At 32.5% G+C, this 11,581-nt stretch overlaps 1 long non-coding RNA gene across 6 annotated transcripts; it reads right to left on the bottom strand.

Moving 5' to 3' along the window:
- Nucleotides 1-226: 226 nt before the first annotated feature.
- On the bottom strand, nucleotides 227-11,275 carry LOC147488569 (uncharacterized). Of its 6 annotated transcripts, XR_015202676.1 has the most exons (8): nucleotides 11,024-11,275; nucleotides 9,550-9,810; nucleotides 6,118-6,182; nucleotides 5,819-5,919; nucleotides 5,647-5,736; nucleotides 4,286-4,345; nucleotides 4,075-4,175; nucleotides 3,209-3,368 (listed from the first exon to the last, which is right to left on the bottom strand). It is a non-coding gene; the product is annotated as an uncharacterized LOC147488569 (long non-coding RNA). The 6 variants fall into 6 exon arrangements; XR_015202673.1 differs by adding an exon at nucleotides 227-500 and having other exon boundaries at nucleotides 888-3,368; nucleotides 5,819-9,810; XR_015202672.1 differs by adding an exon at nucleotides 227-500 and having other exon boundaries at nucleotides 3,315-3,368; nucleotides 5,819-9,810.
- Between the last annotated feature and the right edge of the window lie 306 nt (nucleotides 11,276-11,581).

The following is an 11,581-nucleotide window of genomic DNA, read 5'->3' as shown; positions in this document are numbered from 1 at the left end:
CACCTCATGTCTTATTAGCTACCGACCACTTGCTTCCATATGGCACTAGATACTTGTTGCCATGGTTCACTTTGCTATTGGGTTAACTAGATTTTTGGACCCGTTCAATGAACAGGGACCGTTTTTATATAATTGTTTTCATTTTATTATTATGTATCAAAAATCTTACTTCCAAACTATATTAAAACTCGTACAGTAAATTAATTGATCAAAGTTCCTAGCGCAAATTATTTGACAGATTTCGTTCTAGACTTCAAACAATAAGGAAAATGATAAGCAATAAAGAATTATGCAAGACATTTATGCTTTAAGAGAGGAAGCTCTTGAGTCCACACTACAACAGTTGCTAGTTATAAGTAATATAACAGTAACTAATAAATAATTAAGCTCAGTGTAAACCAAGAAAATGCTCTCACTGATCTACTCGATCATATTCTCCTCGTCTTGAACTTAGCCAAATGCTAGGGTGTAACAAAACTCCACGTCAATAGAAGAAAATGCTGGAGAAGAAGTAAGAAAAGAAAATTCAAACCCGAGGTTTATTATTTCGAAAGTATACTAAACTAAATATATGTCTAGTTCTAATGGGACTCCTCTGAGCTCATTTGGTTATATGGCTGCAATTGTATATGAAATTGGTTCCTTCAAGAGTCTTTACTCATATTCCCAATCAATTAAAGTGTAAGCAATAATATTCACCTCAATGGTGCTATTTCCAAATGTCATCTTCTGTCCTTCATCATTTCACTTCATAGCTTATCCATTCTACAACTTACCCCATCCTTCAAATGTATTCTTAGGTCATATGATCCAGTATTATCATATCCAAGAGATATAAGGCATCTAACAAAATCTTCAAACTCTATATATTCATTATTTCTACTTACAAACAGTAGAGGTCATCTTATCCTTGCAGTTTGCACCATCCATATTTCCTAAAGAAAACTTTAAAACAAAAGAATGACAAAATGAACTCAAATATGGAAATGTAAGCAAAAGAGAGTGCCTCATTAGCACTTTATTTCACAATTTCATGAGTATCTTTTATGCATAGAATAACCAAAAGTCTTCTTTGTTTGGGCAGAAACGATCAGGTCTATTATCCTAGTTTGTGATTGTAGCTATACTGAGTATTGATTTCCGCTCTTTAGCAATATAAAAACAGGCCGGTATGCACCTCCATTTGGTACAAAAATTATTGTTAGAAACTAATACATGAAAATAATAAATTGCAAAATAAAAATCATCTTAACAGCCTAATAGAAATATTAATTGCACATTAGTGGATATAAAAATAGCCTGTTAAATAGGGATGAGACATGGTTTTTTTTTTTAAATGTATGAAAACATAACTATCCTTAACATCTTTGTTTTAGTTGACAATTGTGTATTCTTAAATTCAAGTTCAGGCGTCCACTCCAAGTGTAAGGTGTCCACCTTAGATAATAACTCATACCAAAAATCAGAAGCAATATCTTACTTCAATAATGTGTCGTGTCTAGTGCTTAATAATCAAACTTACAAATGTAAAACTATCACAGGAAAAGTTAATCAAGTTGGCTGAACAACCGGTTGTTTTGTGGAGGAGTTGGCTTGTACTAATTTATGTAGTTTTTGGCTTACTGAAATAAACAAAAAAAGTATTAATTATGGATAGGACCTTGGTAGATTTGAACCACCATCTCTTGAGATGTATTTACACACTCAAGTGCTCTTCCATTGAGCTAAAGATCCACTTTAAGACACTCAAAAGCACAATATGCAAGATAACATACTTAAAATAGGCACCACCCCACTCTTAATTCATGACAACAACAAACCAAATTAACAATATAAAAGGAGTAGTTTTCTCTTATCATGCAACCATTTCCTATTTAAACTAAGTAACCAACACCTTGTAAGAAACGCGTATGGTAACCGTTTCTTATTCCTATGAGTTATGCATTTCAATCATTTTCTAAACCCTTAATAAGAGACACGACAAACAAAACTCGTAGCCTCAAATGATAGCGATCGTGACTTAAGGCCTTCATAACCGTATCACTACACCAAACACTTAAAACAAAGAAGTGCTAAATATATCAAGATTAATAGTGCCTAAATAATTTGTTTCAGATGATATAATAATGTAGGCTGCTCTAGCACATCTGCATCAGGATGATCGAAATCGAGGGAGAGTAGCTGTACTTTGACTAAAGTGGTTCGTCGACTAAAATCAATACCCTTTTACACCTAACTAGATAATTAAGGATTTGCAGCGGTGATCCCCAAATCAATTCATCAAAGAAACACAAACTTAGTAACTGCTAATTAGTGAGCTCACATTTAAAAAAGAAGTGAGATGACCTAATACCAAACAGATGGACTAATTATACGAAGCCATATACGGGAGACGTCGCTATAGTAATTATATGACCAAAAGGGCTTTATAGCCGAATCAACAACACTTCAAGTTGAAATCAAGAACACTTAAAAAGCAATGAAAGTAAAAATCAAGAGATTACAAAGTTACCACTTAACCCTTACATATATATATAAAACTAAAAATACTTTCAAACCAATTAATTGGGATGCAGTTTTGGTACTCTCTTCCCCACCATTATTGAAAAACAAATGCCCATCTTTAACAAAAGTCACATCCTTTTGGAATATTTTCCAGCAAGGCCCAAAATATCAAATTCGGTGAATATTTCGGTGTACCCAAAAACCGATATATATCGAATATATCGGATATATCCATTTTTTTTGTGACCAATCCAAACTATCTAAAATATCGGAAATATCGGTAAAAAATTTTCATAAAATATCGAAAATATCGGATATTTATTAAAAAATGGTCAAAAAGTCAAACGATATATATCGTAAATATCGCATATATCGGTTATATCGGCGATATAAAGTTTTATATCAGAAATTCCTATATATATCAGGAAAAAAAGGATTCAATATTCGGTGGATATATATCGGATATATCGATATCGGTGTACTAAAAAAACAATATATATCGGATATTTCGGTGATATTTTGGGCCTTGCTTTCTAGTAAGAGACAGTGATGAACGATAAATATCTCACATCTCTTGAAGTCGGTTTAGCAAAAGCTTGTAGATTTTTTTTTCTTTTAAAAACGGCCCCCTGTACTCATACTTGGTAAAACTGACTCTTTCTATTTTACTCGTTGTACTCATATTTGCCTAAAACACAAAGAATAAAAAAATTGTGAAAGCTTGATATGAATAATAACATGAACAACCTTACAAAACACAAAATGAAGCCAATACCATATACCAACATAAATTTGTATTGCCATTTCACCTTCTTTATCTCTCACCAAATCATACTTGAATTCAGCAAAGCAAGCAAAAAAACCTGGTCAATTCCTCGCAATAAAACCAAACATTGTATTGTTAATTTGAAAATGAATAATCAAATTCAAAAATTTGTCTTAACGTATGATTAATTACTATGAAAATGACAAGATATACTTTGGATTTCCATGACCAATAGCTATATGGTGTATTAATGTTAGAACTTCGAATGGTAAACAAATGATGTTAGGGGGATTTCAGCTTTGACTTCTACACTATGGATACTTGGTATACAAAATTAAGGAAATTTGTAGGCCAAAATAAAGTAAAAATGAGATGTTATGCGGGAATTAATATCATCTAGCGTTGGAAACAATGCATGCTAGAGAGATAGATGAGTGAACATCACCCTTTCACAGTGAACTTATATGCATTTTTACCGTCTAAGGGAGCCATTTAACAAAACTTTAAGACGTCAAAAAACAAAAAGAAGTAATACTATGATGATAGTATTATTACAATAATCCCCATGTTTAGGTAGCACCAATAGCTATGGAAGGATTGGAGGCATGCCCAAAATCTCCTTGGAAGGTAGATCATATTAAGAGTCCAAGAAACAATTTTCCTAATTCTAAATCCAAGCAATTAGCAAACTAATCCATGTTCATTGTCAACCCACTGTAAAAGTTATATGCGCCTAATAGAATGTAAAGATGGCAACTCACAGAGTTCTTTTGAGATGTGGATAAGAATAGAAGGAACCTTACTTGAGAGTCATTAGACCCCAAAGAATAGGGTTGAGCTGAGGATCTTAAGAATTGCTTCAAACCACGGGGAGTGCCCACTAGTATATCGTATAGCAGTCAAGCTGATAAACAACACCGAAAAAGAATTACACTAATCCTAAAAAAAAATGCACCTAAAACCACATACAGTTACTGGAAAAAAATAATTATCGTATCATTACGAAATTATGACCTTTGAGCCTGTGTAGTGATCTAACATCCAGGAAAATCAATATATCTTCAACCTCCAAACCTAGAATTCAACAAAAGAATTAGATTAAATACATTTTTATTAAGTCAATACTTCAAATAAATAAGGGTTTCAACCATTGTCATACACTGTGGCATGGTAGCTTTGAAAAACATATAGCAAATATAAAGTAAGACGGTGGAGGTTTTCAAGTTGTCAAATGTTTCACCAAAGAGACAAATATAAATAATAAGTAGTTCATAATTGAATTAATGTAAATATATGCAAACAATGGTGGTACCTATAACATCTATGTGGATTGTGAATTTAATATAAAGAACTTAGTCTAAGGCCTTAGGCAACTTTAAGCTATTATTATCGGGAAAAAAAAGCAACCTTAAGCTATGCCTAGCTAGTCTTCTCATTCCACTCAATCCCATTAAACTCATTTTGCCCTATTTTGGCTTTTTTCTTCAATATACTTGATAATATCTTAAAACAAATGCAATCATAATTTTAAAATTGTTAAATCTCTAAGTTTATACTAAATATGTTCAAACATAGTAAGAATGTAGAAACATAAATATTACTGGACGTATAGGTCAAGTTGGCCCGGGTTTAAATAAAAGATCACTTGAAGCCAAAACAAATTTAGATTGAGTTCGCATGTTAGGTTTGGTAAAGATTTTGAACTTTATTTACATCTGGAAAACCAAATTTTATTGCTATTACATAATACATTGAAATACAAATAGAAAGGGAATATCTCACTGCACAAAAGGTTGCAGGAAATTACATCAATCATTAGGCTCAAGATTGTACATACCTAACTTGTGCGTGCTCTAAACGTAACAGTAGGAATTACTATGAAACCAAACTAAGGGGGTGTTTGTTTTTAGCTTTTTGCAAGTGCTTACTACTTATTCTTTGGGTGTTTGTTTTTCAACTATTTATAAGTGGTAGACCTTTTTTTTTTGTGTATTTTTGCTACTTATAAGTATTAAAAGTATAAGTAGGCCGGACTTGTTAAAATTAGTTGTTAGAAAAAGTCATATTTTCTTCCAAATTAAATTGTAATAGTCTGAGCATGGCATCATACTCCATTCATTTCCATCTTCCATAAATTAACTTCATTATTTATAACCTAGATATATAGCATCTAAGAGTCTCATCTATATCACGTGCTAATAAATATGCTCATCCTTGCAGATTTCAATGTAGAGGTGAACCAATAAAGGCAGTGAAACACCAAGCAATGACAATAAAAGTATATAATTATATAAACACAAAGAACAATGGATTCTAGTAGATTAATTTGATCTTCATAATTTTAAATTTCATTCTAGTGGATTAGTGGTACATACCTCAGGATATACATCATCATATGATCGTAATTCAATACAGATTTGGTGTTAATAGCCCATTGGATTTCCCTCATGCAATTGCCATCACACCTGCAAACAAGTATTAAGTCTTAATATCCAAGTATCGTCTTAATGTCCAAGTGTAGGCTTAAAATCCAAAAAAAATAGATACCCAATATAATATGGCTGGGCAAAGTCACTCCACTTAACACCAACATAAAAATCCCAATAAATTAACTAAAACTGGAGTAGAGGTCTTGGCTGCCATCTTCGCTGTAAGAGTGAATGGAAGAAATAAATGAAAACTTTTCGTCCAAAAAAGAGGATGAAACCGTGAGAAGAAATCCGATAGCAAACTGTAAGCATCAGTGACAAATAATATACGTAGTGACTTGGAAACACAATCCAACATACTTATGCTTTGATTTCTAATTGTTATTTTCAAAAGTACAATAGGAAGTCCAGTGAAACCTTTGACCACCACGTTCATACAGTCCTTCATAACACTCTTTGCAAGAGTGACTTGCACCTTGAATCTGGAACATCGTATCATTAGTGATTAGCCATATTAATTTAACTTGATAAAGCTTTTAAGTTAGACAAAACAAATCTAGAATGTTATTGGCTAACTACAGTACTTGGAGCACCTCTAATTAAGAAAATGAGTATATGTCAATATATTTTCTAACATGTACAATCTCCGTCAGGGACTGCATCATCTCTGTTATTTTCTAGTTTGAAGTTGTCCCACCCTTTGTCCCATCAACGTAGCACTTCAATAACACAATTGAAAGTCAACTGTACATAAAATATAATATATACCTACTATCAGGGACGTTATTTGATTTCTTCTAAGCACACTACTTGTCAAATCCATTGTTGTGTCAAGGGGCACATGCCTAGGCTCACACCACTTCTGCTTGCACATTGCCGAAGATTAATATTTTGATCCCTAATATCCAAATGCAACGTGACACGTGACCAAGCAAAAAAACATTGTCACAATAAAATCTAGGAAAACATGAATCTACAAACCTACAAATGTGGTTATGTTGATTGCAATGAGCCAACCAAACTGTTCAAGCATGTTCAATATTTCGTAATTATATTGTACAACGTGTTCATGAAACAATAACAACAACTAAATACCAACAAATATGTACTTAGCTCAAAATGAGGCTTTAGGAATGGCTAAGAATAGGAGAAATAGAAAAGGTCTAGTAGTGTCATTGATTCTAGTGTTCTAGTTCATCCGTTTAAAATGGTCTTTAAAAAAAACCATACTAAAGCAACCATCACCTAAAAGAGGCAATAAAAGAAAAGACGAAAGGAAGATAAAAGCAAAGAATGAGTACATTGGCTTTTGGTTTAGAGAGTGCTTTAATTGACCAATCAGGATAATCCAAATGTAGAAGGAGCGTATCTTAGTTTGGCTTGATATTCTATAAAGGTGAAAATTAGGTAACTTAATCAAACAATTGAATTGCAGTTTTATAAGAGAATACATTCAATACAGAATCCAATGAGTAATCGAAATTAAGTTCACTATACATCTTGAAAGTTGTACGAAAAAAAAATTGGAACCTCATTTAGCAACAACTCAAAATAATTTAAATCTTCAAAATTAATTAAAAATTAAATTAAGTTAAGACACATTGTATGGTTTTCAGTTGATGCAATATTGCAATCAAACAATAGCGTTGCTTCAAAAGAAATCTAGTATGTATACACTTAAGAGATTGAAAAAGTTTTAAGAGAGTGGCAACTATTTTTCTATGGAGATATGCTCAAGGAATCCATACAAACTAAAGAAACTAATTAAGGCCTAATTTTTGTATTGAAACTCCTCACTTTAACACACACTAAATAGCAAAGACAATGCCCAAAACATCAACTGGCATATACACCGTTGCAAATTTGAAAATGACCTCAACAATCTTATAGTATATAACATGGAAATTCAAGCTAATTAAAAACATGGGCATTACCTAATGTCTATAATTCCAATACCCACTCCATCCAGCAATTAAAACATCATAATCAGCACCACCGCGAATGAAATCACTCATCACCTTCGAAGGCAACTTCAACAAATTGAAAGTCCCAAATATCAACACTTTGGAATGGTTACCTTTGAATTAGAAAGTCGAATCCAATGTGATTGGGGTTTAAAGCTTTAGTTTTTTATTTGTTCCCATTGAAATCAGATACACAGACTGTTGAAAAGAAAAAATAAAATAAAACTGAAGAGAAATTGGCAAACGAATCACAAAAAACAAAAAACATTAAAATGAAAAGGAGAAGGACATACCTGAAGTATAAGAAAATTAGGGATAGCAATAGATTCAAAGATGTGTTTCCACGGTGGAGCTAAGGACTCTTCAATTTTGGAGATTGATATTTGTGCATTTTTTCTTTTCTGGGGGTTTAGGGTTTTCACCATACGAAGAGCTTTTTAGCTAATAAGAAAAGAATTTCAGTTTTATAGGTATGTGTTATTGTGAACACGGAGAATGGAACTTTTAAACACTGGGTGTGGCTTAGTAAGGAAGAAGAGAAAAGTGAGATTTAGAATACGTAGGGTTTTTTGTTTTTTCAAAAAAAAAAATTGGTGTTTTAAAAAACAAAAACTTCTAATCTTTCATCTGATAGTTTTGAAATTGGGCGAAATTTTTATGTGATGGGGAGGTGAATATAATTTGAGAATGGAATAACGAGAATTAAACAAATGCAAGGAGGTGTTCGCAATTATTAACACCTTTTTTTAGGAGTCTCTAATATTACACGGTTTGGAAAATAAAGCAATATGGTGAGAGAGAAAATGTGCGAGCAATTCTAAGGTGATTCTAAGGTAATGACCTATTGAAACCACCAACCTAAACAATTACTTATCATTCAAGTCATCATCTCATTATGGACAGTTACTCTTACTATCGCTGGAAGAATACATACTTGAGCAACCATAGTGGTATTTGACTTAAAAGTTGAACCGTCACCAAAGTTGTACTATACATGTTGATCATGACAGAGATTTTACTAAAACCCTTTCTACCATCTTGATAACTAATGTTAACTAACAATACTTGGTAAAACAATCCGACAAAGTGCTCATGAGGAGCAAAGCCCACATGACCGAGTGATTTGTGAAGCTTTGACTCCTTTATCAAGTTGCCTTATTTTGTAGAAATGAGGACTTAGATTCATGAGAGAGGAAGATTAGAGGGCCAAGTTAGAACATTATTAGTACCGGATAAATAATACAACGTTACCGATTTTTGATAATTATGTACCTAAAAAATTGGTGAAACTCAAGAGCTCATCCAAAAGATATTGACCCGTTATTATACTTCTATGGATTAGAATCATATTCAAACAATTCCTGAAACCTATATCTTGCTTTCTTATCCAAGATTTGTTGATAAGAACCAAAGAAAGGTGTTAGAAGTAGAGGCATTGAAACGTTAAATCAAGTTCAGTAGCAACCCAAAGTGAAGAAAAAATATAGGAAAAATTCAAATGGTATTAAATCCCAACAGCCACAAATTCTTTTCATATGCAAGAGTTGTTAATTAATGCAGGTTAGGGTCTGCCTCAACCCTTAATCTTTTCAAAAAAAAAAAAAAAAAAAAAAAAAGTTTGGAAGGACTCACTATCATGTACTCCAATGACCTGAAAAGCCAACTCTATTCTTCATTGAACTCCAAAAAGTGCATGGAAATGCCATAAAGGAATAAAATAGTAATAGTGGATAACATCCGACAATAAATCAATCCTTAACTTCCATATACTGAGAGTCGTAGTTTTCTATTATGTTGTCCCTTGCTGCTTACTCCCTTCTGCATGCCTAATTGAACTGTTATAGAGTAAATTAAAACTAAAAGCAAACAAAGGAAATCATCTTACCTTCGCACAAAGCTCCTTGAGGTAGGAGGTATAATGTTTGGCCTTAGTCTTGATTGCTTCTAAAGTCCGTTTTGTGCAATCCCGCATTCTCGGAGCTAGGCTCCATGAGGCAAGAGGTGATGAGATTGGCGCATTGTTATATCTGCATTATCTCACCTTGTTGTGGTCAGCTTCCTTTAAAAGGTTGCCTTACATCGCTACAGTAAGTACTTCAATGTCTCCTCCTTCCCAGTATTTTGTCATAACAGAAATAGAGTAACCCTGCAAATCCAAGTATTCTATTAGTTAGTTGCTAACGATTTGGGTACATACTTTTCACTTATGAAGCAGCTATCATAGTACTTCATGCAGAAGTAGCAGTCAGCTAATAGGGTGAACCTCCCAGTTAAAGCATTTTGATCACTTTATGGTACCAAGGACTTCTATTTTTTTTTTTTTTTTTTTTTTTTGTTAGTATTAATTAGGTAGCTGGATCAGTGAATCCAAAGATTTTAAAAAGCCCAACCTGTCAGTATAAAAGATAGAGAAAACAAAATACAGTTAAGCTTAGAAGTACATAATCAGAACCTACATAGAGCTACATTATCAGCAACAAAAAATTGCTTAGGATGTTGGAAAAAATACATCGGTAATTTCTTAATGCCAAATGATAACTTTGATGAATGCTTTTTTTTCTCTAGTATTGGCACCACAAAGATCTAGCAGTGCTAAATAATATGTGTGTGTGTGTGTGTGTGGGGATGTCATAGAAATAATAAATTAAAAAAGCTTGTAAAGTTTAATACAACAGAGACCCAATGTTTTGGAATTTCAAGCAATCCAATTGAGTCAGAAGTTTAAACAAAAACAGTGGAATTTTTATAACAAACTCATATTATATCATAATTTTTGAAGAAGAAAATTATTCTTACATTACAAATATGAATTGAACAGTTACAATGATAAACTTGACGTTAATTACCTTAACAGCACAACTGTCAAGGCTAGGTATTAACTCTAAAGAAAATCTATACTTATAATTTAAAGTTTTACGTAGACACCTTGTAAACACAATGTAACATAGTCTTTGTTGTTCTGCCCTACTAACTTGTTGTGGCATTCCAATCAAGTCCACTTCTCTTGTTTCAGGATAAGGAATTAAGGACTCAAAAACCTATCTACTACTTGGATTCTTGCTGCTCATATATTTTCAAGGCGTCTTATATTTCTTGCACCCGTTCCAATATCACACCAACATGTAAGAAGTTTTCTAGTTATGAGCATATATTTTCGTAGATAATAAGCAGCATACCATATACAACCATTACATTTTGGATGGAAATTTATAAGAAACATTCTCATTTGGGACAGTGATTCGTTTATAAAAAAGCCATGAAAATTAAAAGGGGCTAAATTTGATTGTTACTTTGCAAATAATAAGTGCTCTGAATTCATTTTCAAATTAGAAAAAATGCAAAAATACCAAACTAATTACCTTAAAAATATCCAAGTTACGTCGACGACTGCTTGACTATTGAATCATTTGTGAAAACCATGCTTGTAAATTGATTGATTGATTGTTGGAAAGGGAGAGAGATAGTGAATATTGAATTTAGCGTTCTTATAAATCCTTAGTGGAGAGGTTCAAGAAAATCTAGAAATAGAATTGGCATAAATCAAAATTCTTTCTAAGCAATTCTTTTTGTTGGTACTATGTTTTCTTTTTCTTTTTTGATATTTTTGTTGGCACTCTTTAGTCTTCAGTAAACTTCCAATTGGACGTGTTTTTTTTTTTCGGCTAAAATTTGAGGAGCTCATAGTAATTTAAGAATAGATGAAGGAGAATTAAACAAATACAGGAAGGTGTTTCTAATTATTAGAACTTTCTTTTTTTTAGGAGCCTCTAATATTGCTCGGTTGGAAAATAAAGCGATATGGTGATGATAAGAACCCAAAACTGCAGTTTTAACCCCTTAACAATATTGCTTTTAAACCAATTATGTGATTAATAAATAAGAGTTAGTGTTGTTTATGTGCTTTTATGTATTTCAGG

This window comes from Coptis chinensis, chromosome 7 (genome assembly GCF_015680905.1).
Source record: "Coptis chinensis isolate HL-2020 chromosome 7, ASM1568090v1, whole genome shotgun sequence".
Lineage (NCBI taxonomy): Eukaryota > Viridiplantae > Streptophyta > Magnoliopsida > Ranunculales > Ranunculaceae > Coptis > Coptis chinensis.
Note: the sequence above shows the minus strand (reverse complement) of the source record. Positions and strands in the feature narration are given on the sequence as shown.